This window comes from Choloepus didactylus, chromosome 7 (assembly GCF_015220235.1).
Source record: "Choloepus didactylus isolate mChoDid1 chromosome 7, mChoDid1.pri, whole genome shotgun sequence".
NCBI lineage: Eukaryota > Metazoa > Chordata > Mammalia > Pilosa > Megalonychidae > Choloepus > Choloepus didactylus.
This window is the reverse complement of record NC_051313.1, coordinates 155,832,483-155,843,529: the sequence shown is the minus strand read 5'-3', so window position 1 is coordinate 155,843,529 and position 11,047 is coordinate 155,832,483.

Here is an 11,047-nt window from a genome sequence, read left to right as displayed (position 1 = left end):
AACTGTGGGTGAGATCTTTCATTGGATTATTTCTATGGAGATGTTGCTCCACTCATTCAGTGTGGATCTTTATTGGATCACTGGAGTACTTTAAAAAGAGTCACAGAGGCCCAGATTCAGAGCAGCTGTGAGTGACATTTTGGAGAGCAACTGAGAGTGACATCTTGAAGAGGAGCTGCAGCTAAGAGAGGACAAAATGTCCCAGGAGCAACATTTTAGAGAATGCCATTTTGAAACACCAACTTGGGATCAAGAAGACACAGCCACATGCCTTCCCAGCTAACAGAGGTTTTCCAGATGTCAATGGCCTTTCTCCAGTGAAGGTACCCTATTGATACCTTACCTTGGACACTTTATGGCCTTAAGACTGTAATTGCATAACCAAATAAACTCCCTTTATGAAAGCCAATCCATTTCTGGTACTTCGCAAAAAGGCAGCATTAGCAAACTTGAACCATTCTTAATTGAATTATGGATGGAACCAAGAGAATTTTGTGGTGGTGTTTACATTTCAGTCACTCCCATTAGAAAGAGTAAGTCATTATTCAAGGAAAATAGAAGATGGACAAATTCCCTGCAAAAAACCTCTATGTTAAGGAAAGTGCTATAGGTTTTTACAAAATGACAGTGTGGTATACAAGGTATATAATCATACTGAAAAGAACTGGGGCATGCCAATGCTGAACTCATCACCCTTTTGTCCCAGAATATCAATCCCTTCATGAACTAAAGGCTTCAAGACACTGAAGGAAATAAACAGCTCTCAGAGGATTTCTTCTTCTGAGATTTTCAGATCAATCCCAGCTTGAAAAGATACTCTTTGTCAATATTTTGCTTTTCTACATCTTAACTTTCTGAGGAATACTGTTGTCATATTGGTTTCCTGTCTGGACCATGAACTCCATACTCCAATGTACTTTTCCTCAGCAACTTTCTTGTGTGTACATCTGCTTCACAGCCAGTGTTGCTCCTCATATGCTGGCTACCATGAACAAGAAAAGCAAGTCCATAAGCTATAGTGGATGTGTGTCTCAGCTTTACACAGCCATGGTGTTAGGTTCCTGTGAGTGTATCCTTTTGGCAGTCATGGCCTGTGACTTCCGTGCTGCTGTCTGTCAGCCTCTTTGCTACATATCCATTAAGAATTCTTGGCTCAGCAATCCTGGCTGACAAACCATGGCTCAGTGGCCTCATCACCTCCCTAGTTAGTGTTCCCTTACTGTGGAGCTGTCCCTGTATGGTCACCACAAACTGGACCACATCTTCTGTGAGGTGCCAGTGCTCATCAAACTGGCCTGTGTGGACACAACTTTCAATGAGAAAGAGCTCTTTGTAGCCAGTGTGGTCTTTCTTGTCTCTGTGTCATTCATCTTAGTCTCCTATGGCTTTACAACCCAAGCTGTACTGAGGATCAAATCAGTTGCAAGATGTTGAGGGAGCTGTTCCTCCAACATGGCTGTGGTCATCATTTTACATGGAACTATGTATCTTCATGTACCTTCAGCCAGTCAGAAGGAGCTTGAAAAACTACAGGAAGTTCTTTTTCTACACCATAGTCACCCCACTCTTATATCCCATTATCTCCACTCTGAGAAACAAGGATGTGAAACTGTCCTTGAGAACACTGATAATGAGAAATGATCTTGGATAAGGAAGGTTAAGAGACATAAGAATAATTTTAGAGGGCTAAGGCCCATGGATCTTTTGTTTTAGAGACTTTTCTTTTTTACAGTGCCACTAAAAATAGTAAATAGCCCAGAAATCTATAAGGGACTAAACTACTTATGTCACAAAAATATTACATGCTTCTCAAATATCTCTCTCAGGAATCTCAAAATTCTATGCTGTATCTACATAAAACTCTTTGCTCTTCTTCAACCAGTCATCAAGTTTCATGTCCCTACTGCTTCTCCCTAGAGTACTAGTTCCCTGGTTAATCCTTTATAAAAGCTCAACTAAAATGTTACCTGCCTTATGTATCTTTCTTAAAGCACCATCTTAAGATGAGGAAAATTGTTTCATAATATATATTCCCCTAGCACAGGATGCATACTTCTGTTTCTACATTTTGAGATTATTATATATGCAAATCACATCGAAGTTATAAATAACTATTTTCCCAGACAATGTTAAACCATATAATAGAAAAGCCTTGCTGTGTTGACTCATTTAAAACATGAGAAACAAAATTAAATAAGAGTTATGACACTCTACTTCCACAAAATTCTGGGATTGAAATAATTATATCATTTTAATAAAGTAATGAAATAAGTAAGATTGCTTTAAGCAGATTGATCCAAATATCTTTTAGATTCATTCCCCTTTTCTTTGATGGGTTTAAAGTTGAGTAAAAGTTATATATACTAGTATGTATTTGAATTAGTTTATAGAACATTTTTTAAATCTACCATATTGTTAATGTAACAATCTAAGTAATTCCGTCTGGCACTAACTTCTGTACAGGGAAGACTAACTTGCTATATTGCATACCTTAAATTTTGAAGTATGAAGCTCATATACAAATGCATGTTATTGGTAATTTTTATATTTGTGCTTTTCTGGCAAAATTAAAAAACAAAACATACCTTCAAAAGCAACTTGACAACTACATTCTTGCATTTGATCATGATATGAAATCCAGTTTCCTCCCCTTTCCTCATTTCTCTCTTTCTCATTACCTCAATGCAGAATACTGTATCTGTCAACTCAAAGTGTTTCCAGTGAATTTGACAGTAGAGGAAAATTGATTTAGCATGCAATCTTAGTTTGACTTCCATTTTCTCATTACAATGTAGATGACAGAATAAATCATGAAATTTTCCACATCACAGAAAACAAAATACAATACAGATAGAATCTGGTTGAGCTTTCAAATGAGGTAGCCCTTATGATGGCTGATAAAAAGAAAAATGACTAAGGCTCATCTAAAATCTACCCATGGACCATAATATCATAGCCCATTTATTAATGCCAGAAATAAACTTTGGAATTGTCTCTACTGCCAAATTGTAGGTTAAAAGCAAAATGGCTACATATATCTTAAAGAAAAGGCATGATAAGAATTTTGTGAATGACTCAGAGACACCTTTCCAAACATAACCTGTCCAATTTTCACCTCTTATACATCAATTTGGCAACTAAAATACTGAATACACAATTTAACAAGACCAAGACAGGTATAAACCTCATTGAATTTGTATTCTATGATATTAGTAGGTGAATTCCCACATCAGTAATGGAAGGAAGATCCCAGGAACTGAATGGAGCTTGCTAAGGATTGCATGGTTCTATTTACAGCACTCAAGGAGAGCAATTCTACAGGACAACCATACTTTTATCAGTGTCACTTCTTTATGACCAGAATAGGGAAGAAGATACTTGTTTCAGATTCTCAGTTTAAATGAAATATGACCTTTATAACACAAAATGTGGCACATTAAAGAAAAAAACTCCAAATGAAAAGACAACAATGTGCAAAGTAAAAGAAGTAATAAATTATGTAGGAATGACAACTATGCAAAAAAGTTAAAAAGATAGAAAGAAAACCCTTTTAATGGTAATATGAAAAATAATTTCCATTGAAGAAAATAAATTACTATATATAACAAATAATTGCTACCATAATTCAAAAGAAAAGTTAGATAGAATTAATTTTTTTAAAAGATGTTAAACTCTGAATCAAGATATAATTGGTATTCCCTCTAACATGAAAACAGAAAATATAGAAAAGGAAAACAAAGCTATATAAAGAGAGTTGAATGAAAAAGATAAAAAGAAAACATATTTGAAAAAGTCTTGTTACTTTTTTTCTGTTTTTAAACTTGACTTTTTCTGTGGCAATATATTTATGCTACTTTTGCAATAATAGCACATATGTAATTTCATGATTTCTAAAAAGCTAATTATGATTATAAGTGTTTCTGTTGTGATTGGATAATCTCCAAAACACCAATAATTTGTTACATTTTTTCCTAGAGTGTATAGTTTGGATGTTCCCATTTTTCTTATGTTAAATAGGTGAGTTGGGCATACATTTATATACATTGTGTACTATGGTTATAATTACGTATTTATGCAGTATTTTAGAAGTGCAATTGAAAGTAAAAACCAAGGGCACAACTGCTCAGAATTCCTTCAATGGTATCTGCTCTCTGGAAGAGCTGCTATATCTTCAGATGCACTGACATTCATACCAGGCACACTTCCCTTGGGCTCTTCCCAGCCAGTAACTGAGGCAAGGGATGCTAGAAATTGGTCATTCCTGTCTGGGATACAGTTTCTCTAACAGGCAATTTTGTCATGGGGCCCCCCATCAGTTTGGCTGAGAGTTTCCCAGAACTGCACTGGAATCTGAGGATCTTCCTCTCCTTTCCTTCTTTACCTTGTTGCTTTTACAGGACTCAGACTGCTTTGAAATCTGAAGGCTTTCCTTGCCTACTCCTGCTCCAACCTCATTTATCCTTCTCTGTCATTCTCCCCATTAAATCTCTTGCACATCTAATCCATCCTGGTATCTGTTTCTTGAAGGCCCTTCACTAATACAAATAGTGTCAGGAGTGGTCCAAGGAAAGGAGGTAGCAAGTGAGTGTGGTCTGGATTACTCACCACCCAATGGCTTAGAAGACCCAATTCTTAGTGGCATGTGGACCATAGATCCTTCCAGGCACAAGATTAAAGCCAAAATCCTAAAGATTTCACCTGTAGTGACCTGGGAATATGCTCTGGTGAAGGGGAACACTGTTGCCAATGAATTCAGGTATTTGAAAGTTATGGAGAGTGTGCTGGTTTGGATCTGTTATGTACCCCACAAAATACTATGCTTTTTTAATCCACTCTTGTGGGGGCAGACCTATTGCTGGGTGGGACATTTTGATTAGGTTTTTCCAGGGAGATGTGATGCACTCAATTCACAGTGGAACTTAATCTTTTACTGGAGTATTTTTTAAGAGAGAACAGAGAGACATTTTGGAGAGACATTTTGGAGAGAGCCATTGAAACCAGAACAAGGAAAGAAGGATCAGCAGAGGTTGATACGTTCCTTCCCATATGACAGAGGAAACATGGATGACATTGGCCTTTCCTCAGAGAAGGTATGATCATGTTGATACCTTAACTGGACATTTTCATGTCCTAAGAATTGTAACTTAATAAATCCCCATTGTTAAAGCCATAAAAAGGAAGAAAAAACAAATAGGGACACACAAATCAATTTACATGTCACCAATTTGATTTTCAGAGCATTTGTCTAATTTATCTCCACATGAAGAGGACCTTCTTGCCTATTCATTTAATGATTCACTAATATAATTATATTAATCATTCATTAATAAATTATATTAATACTTTACAATGAAGATGGTGAAATGAGCACAAAGTTCTACCACCTCTCTAAACATTAAGAAATGACAGTAATTGTTAATTTTAAGAATAAAACATAAGAAAATGATAGGATTTGCATATTAGAAATATTGAATAATTCCTGGAAAATAAAGCATATAGGATCAGATCTCAGAGAAAAAGTTTGTGGAAGCCCACAGACTAAATCCTAGACTAATGGTCAATTAGAGGTGTACGCTCTTTTCTGAACTTTGAAGCCCATAGACACAGATATAAGATTCATATAAAGGGTTAATTCAGAAAGATTAATAGATGAGGCTTGAGAAGTTAATGTTATATCCCTAATATGTGTCAAGAAGCATCATCAGTATCCTTTCCCACAGGATAGGGCAAAGTGATTAAGTGCAAGAAATGAAAAGAATTGAAAAGGTATCCCCATAATGCTCAGAATATAAGCTCTTCTGAAAAGAGCTTATGAGAAGATAATGCTTAGAATATAACTTCTTATGTCACAGGAGACTTGGGAAACAATGTGGTCAAGCAAACAGACACTATTAAATGTAAAAAAGAGTATACAATGGAGGATTCCCACATATGAGTGTAAATAAATTTATCAAAGAAAATGTCTAAATTCAAGAAAGAAATAAGGAAAGAAAGAATGGAATGATGGAGGTAAAAGAAAAATGTTACTAAATATTGAAGAGGAATGCTAAATAAAGTAAAAAGAAGACACTTTAAGATAGTTTCAAAGATGTGGGAGAGATAATTAACTAAGAAGTTTTGTTCTTTAAGTTTATTAAACTTACAAGCAGAAAGCATGATAGGCTGGATAGCAGAAACACCTGAAAAATATCTTAGGATATGGATAAGTTAACAAATGCTCTAGGAATATTGAGATAAAATGACCAAGATATTTACAATGAAAGAAAAAAATGGTAAAAGACATGAGGCAATGACATGCTGGTATATCACCTCTCAAAACCAACCCAGGGGGGAGGGGCAGGATGGCAGAGTGGTGAGGTGTAGGTTTTAGCTACTCCTCCAGGGCAGTTGGGAGAAAGCCAGGAACTGCATGCACTGGACACCGCAGAGCAATTTGACTTTGGACATATTTCATGTAACACGCACAAATGCATGGGAGAGCTGATATCAGCAAAATCTATAAGTTCTCATGGCCAGGGGGCCCAGACTGCTCCCTGCCAGGCACAGTCCCATGGGAGGAGGGGCTGTCAGTGCTGGGAACCAGGAGGGAGAACAGCAGTTGCAGCTCTGATTGAAAACTCAGACTGCTGATCAAAAGCTCCAACCATAGATAGACTGAAAGCAGACACTGGAGAATCTGGGAGCAGTCAGTCAGTCCAGCAGAGAGGAGATAGGGCTAGCAAAAACAGCAAAAAACAAAAACAAAAACAAAAATAAAAACAGAGACTTTTTGGAGTTCCAGTGATCATAATACAGAGAAGGGCAGGACTCAAACAGAATCAGACATATATGCAAATTCAGAGGGGTGAGGACCCTTGTCTAAAAAGCTCCCTTCTCTGCTGTCTTGATTGTTACTTAATCACCCTCAACTCCTTGTCTTTTAGCATTTCCATAGCCCATTAGATCTGCAAGGACAGTAAATAGTCCATACTGGGCCCATCTTTTTCTTTTTATTTCTTTTTTTTTATCTTTTCTAAAACAATTATTCAAAGAAGCCCATTACAGGAAGCCTCACAGACTTGTAATTTGGGCCCAAGCAAGAGCAGAGCTAGGATACCTCTGAGAGACAAAGCAATAAGTCTAGTGGTGGAGAAAATTTGCTGAACACCATATCTTCCCAGTGGCAGCCCTACTTTTGGGAACTCAGATCCCAGGGGCTGGAATACAGAAACTAGCTTCAGTCAGCCATGCCTGTGACATGGTCAGGGTCATCCAGAGAACTAAAGGCTCCATGCCTCCTTACACTGGTGGGGAAACTGCAGGCTGGCAAATGCCACCTGCTGGACAGCTTAGGAGAAGCAAAGACTCTAAAGGCCTCACAGGAGGGTCTCATTCTAAAGAAAACTCCATATCCTCTTCCTGAGACCTAAGCCTTTCTGGACTGGGGAAACCTGACAGGGGTTGACCATATCTGAGGAGACCATCACACAAGAAGGCTACATAGAGGCAGGGAAAGAAACAGAAAAACAAGAAGTGAAAAACTCTGATCAATTAAACAAATCTAAGTTAAATGTCTAGAATAGGCTGAACTGAATACCTAGAGTAGAGAACAAAGCCAACCAACAAGGAAACCCTTGGTAAAAGAGTGGAAACAAGCTCCAGAATAAACTAATCAAGAAAGTCAGATGCCTAGACAGCTTAAGATAATGAGTCATACTAGGAAAAATGAAAATATGGATGAGCAAAAGGAACAAGCAATAGTTCAGCTGATTTACAGGAGTTGAGGCAAGTATTGCAAAATCAATTCAATGACCTGAAGGAAGAACTAATTGGGAGATGTTCAAACAAAGCTAAATCAATTCAAAGTCAAGTCAATGAACTGAGGGAAGACATAGCAAAAGAGATGAAGGAGATAAGGAGGACACTGGATGACCATAAGGTAGAATTCATAAACTTGAAATAGCAAATGGCAGAACATATGGGAATGAAGGACATAATGGAAGAGATGAAAAAGACAATGGAGGGATACAACAGTAGATTTGAACAGGCAGAAGAAAAGATCAGTGAATTGGAAGACCAGACATCTCAATTAACACACATGAAAGAACAGATGGTGAAAAGAATGGAAAAATATGAGCAGGGTCTTAGGGAGCTGAGTGGCAATAAGAAACACACAAATATATGTGTTCTGGATTTCCCAGAGGGAGAAGAGTGGGGAAAGGGGGCAGAAAGAATAATAGAAGAAATAATCACTAAAAATTTCCCAACTCATGAAAGACAGAAAATTAGAGATTCAAGAGATACAGCACACCCTAGACAGAATAGACCCCAATAGACCTACTCCAAGGCACTGATCAGATTGTCAAATGTCAAAGACAAAGTGAGAATTCTGAAAGCAGCAAGAGAAAAGCAATCCATCAGGTACAAGTGAAGCTCGATAAGACTATGTACAAATTTCTCTGCAGAAACCATGGAGGTGAGAAAACAATGGTATGATATATTTAAGATACTGAAAGAGAACTGCCAAACAGCAAAACTATCCTTCAAAAATGAGGGAGAGATTAAAGTATTTCCAGACAGACACTAAGAGCATTTGTGAATAAAAGACTGGAGCTACAAGAAATAATAAAGGGAGTGCTACAGGCTGATAGGAAAAGACAGGAGAAAGAGGTTTGGAGAAGAGTATAGAGATGGGGATTATCATGAAGGGCAAAAAGAGAGAGAGGAAAAAATAAGATATGACATATAAAATCCAAAAGACAAAATGATAGAAGAAATTACTGCCCTTACAGTAATAACATTAAATGTTAATGGATTAAACTACCCAATAAAAAGACACAGACTGCAGACTGGCTGAATGGATTAAAAAACAGAAACCATCTATATGCTGTCTACAAGAAACTCACCTTAGATGCAAGGACAAAAATAGGCTGAAAGTGAAAGGTTGTAAAAAGATATTTCATGCAAACAGCAACCAGAAAAAAGCAGGAGTAGCTAAAGTAATATCAGAGTTGCTGAATTGTATGATAAATGAACTAGACTTGACAGACATCTATAGAACACTACACCACACAACAAGAGGATACATATTTTTCTCAAGTGCCCATGGAACATTCTCTAGGATAGATCACATGCTGGGTCACAAAGCAAGTCTAAACCTATTTAAAAATATTCATATTACAAAAAAACACTATCTCAGGTCATAATGGAATGAATTTGGACATAAATGATGACATGCAGAAAATTGTAAAATTCACAAATATATGGAGACTAAAAAACACACTCTTAGAAAACCAATGGGTAATGGAAGAAATTACAAGAGAAATTCATAAATATCTTGAGGCAAATAACAATGAAAACACAACATATCAAAACTTATGGGATGCAGCAAAGGTGGTGCTGAGAGGGAAATTTATTGCCCTCATAAATTTAACTGTCCCTCTGGAGGAACTAGAGAAAGAACAGCAAATAGACCCCAAAGCAAAGAGAAGGAAAGAAATAACAAAGATTAGAGCAGAAATAAATGAAACTGAGAACAGGAAAACAATAGGGAGAATCAACAAAGCCAGAAGCTGGTTCTTTTGAGAAAATCAACAAAATTGATGGACAACTAGCTAGGCTCTCTCTCTCTGAGAGAGAGAGAGGATGCAAATAAAATGCAATCAGAAATGGGAAAGGAAATATAACTACTGACCCTGGAGAAATAAAGGAGATGATGAGAAGATACTGTGGGCAACTATATGCTAATAAACTGGAAAACTTATAGGAAATGGACAATTTCTTAGGAAAGCATAAACAACCAACATTGACCCAAGAAGAAATAGATGACCTCAACAAACAAATCACCAGCAAAGAGATTGAGTCATTCTTCATAAAGCTCCCAAAAAAGAAAAGCCCAGGACCAGATGGCTTCGCCTGTGAATTCTACCAAGCATTCAAGAAAGAATTAATACCAATCCTGCTCATACTCTTCAAAAAAACTGAAGAGGAGAGAAAGCTACCCAACTCATTTTATGAAGCCAACACAACCCTAATACCAAAATCAGGCAAAGATACTACAAAAAAAAAAAAAAAAAAAAAAAAAAAAAAAAAAAAGAAAAGAAAATTATAGGTCAATCTCTCTCCATGACTTTGAAGCATATTACAAATCTACAGTTCTCAAAACAGCTGGGTACTGGCATAAGGACAGAGATACTGACCAATGGAATCGAATTGAGTTTTCAGAAATACACTCTCACATCTATGGATAATGGATCTTTGATAGGCATTCAAGCCAAAGCAACTGGGACAGAGTAGCCTCTCCAATAAATGGTGTTTGGAAAACTGGATATCCATTTCCAAAGAATGAAAGAGGACTCCTACCTCACACCTTATTCAAAAATTAACTCCAAGTATATCAAATACATAAACACAAGCACTAAGACCATAAGACTCTTAGAAGAAAACATAGGGCAATATCTTAAAGATCTTCTGAAAGAGATTGTTTCCTAGACCTTACACCCAAAGCATGAGAAACCAAAGAACAAATAGAAAAGTGGGATCTCCTCAAAACAAAACACTTTGTACATCAAAGGGCTTTGTCAGAAAAGTAAAAAGACAGCCTACACAATGGGAGACAATATTTGGAAACCACATATCAGATAAGGGTTTAATATCCCAAATGTATAAAGCAATCCTACAGACTCAACAACAGAAAGGCAAACAACCCAATTAAAAAATGGGCAAAAGGCATGGTCAGACACTTTTCTTGAGAGCAAATACAAATGGCTCAAAAACATATGAAAAAATGCTCAACTTCACTGGCCATTATGAAAATTCAGATCAAAACCACAATGAGATATCATCCCACACTTACCAGAATGGCTTTTTATTCAAAAAACAGAAAATAAGAAGTGTGGAAAGGATATGGAGAAAGAGGCACAACTTATTCATTGCTGGTGGGAATGTAGAATGGTGCAACCATTCTGGAAGACGGTGTAGAGGTTCCTCAGGAAGCTAAGTATAAATCTGCCATATGACCCAGCTATTCCATTGCTAGGTTTATACTCAAAGGGACTGAAAGTTAAGA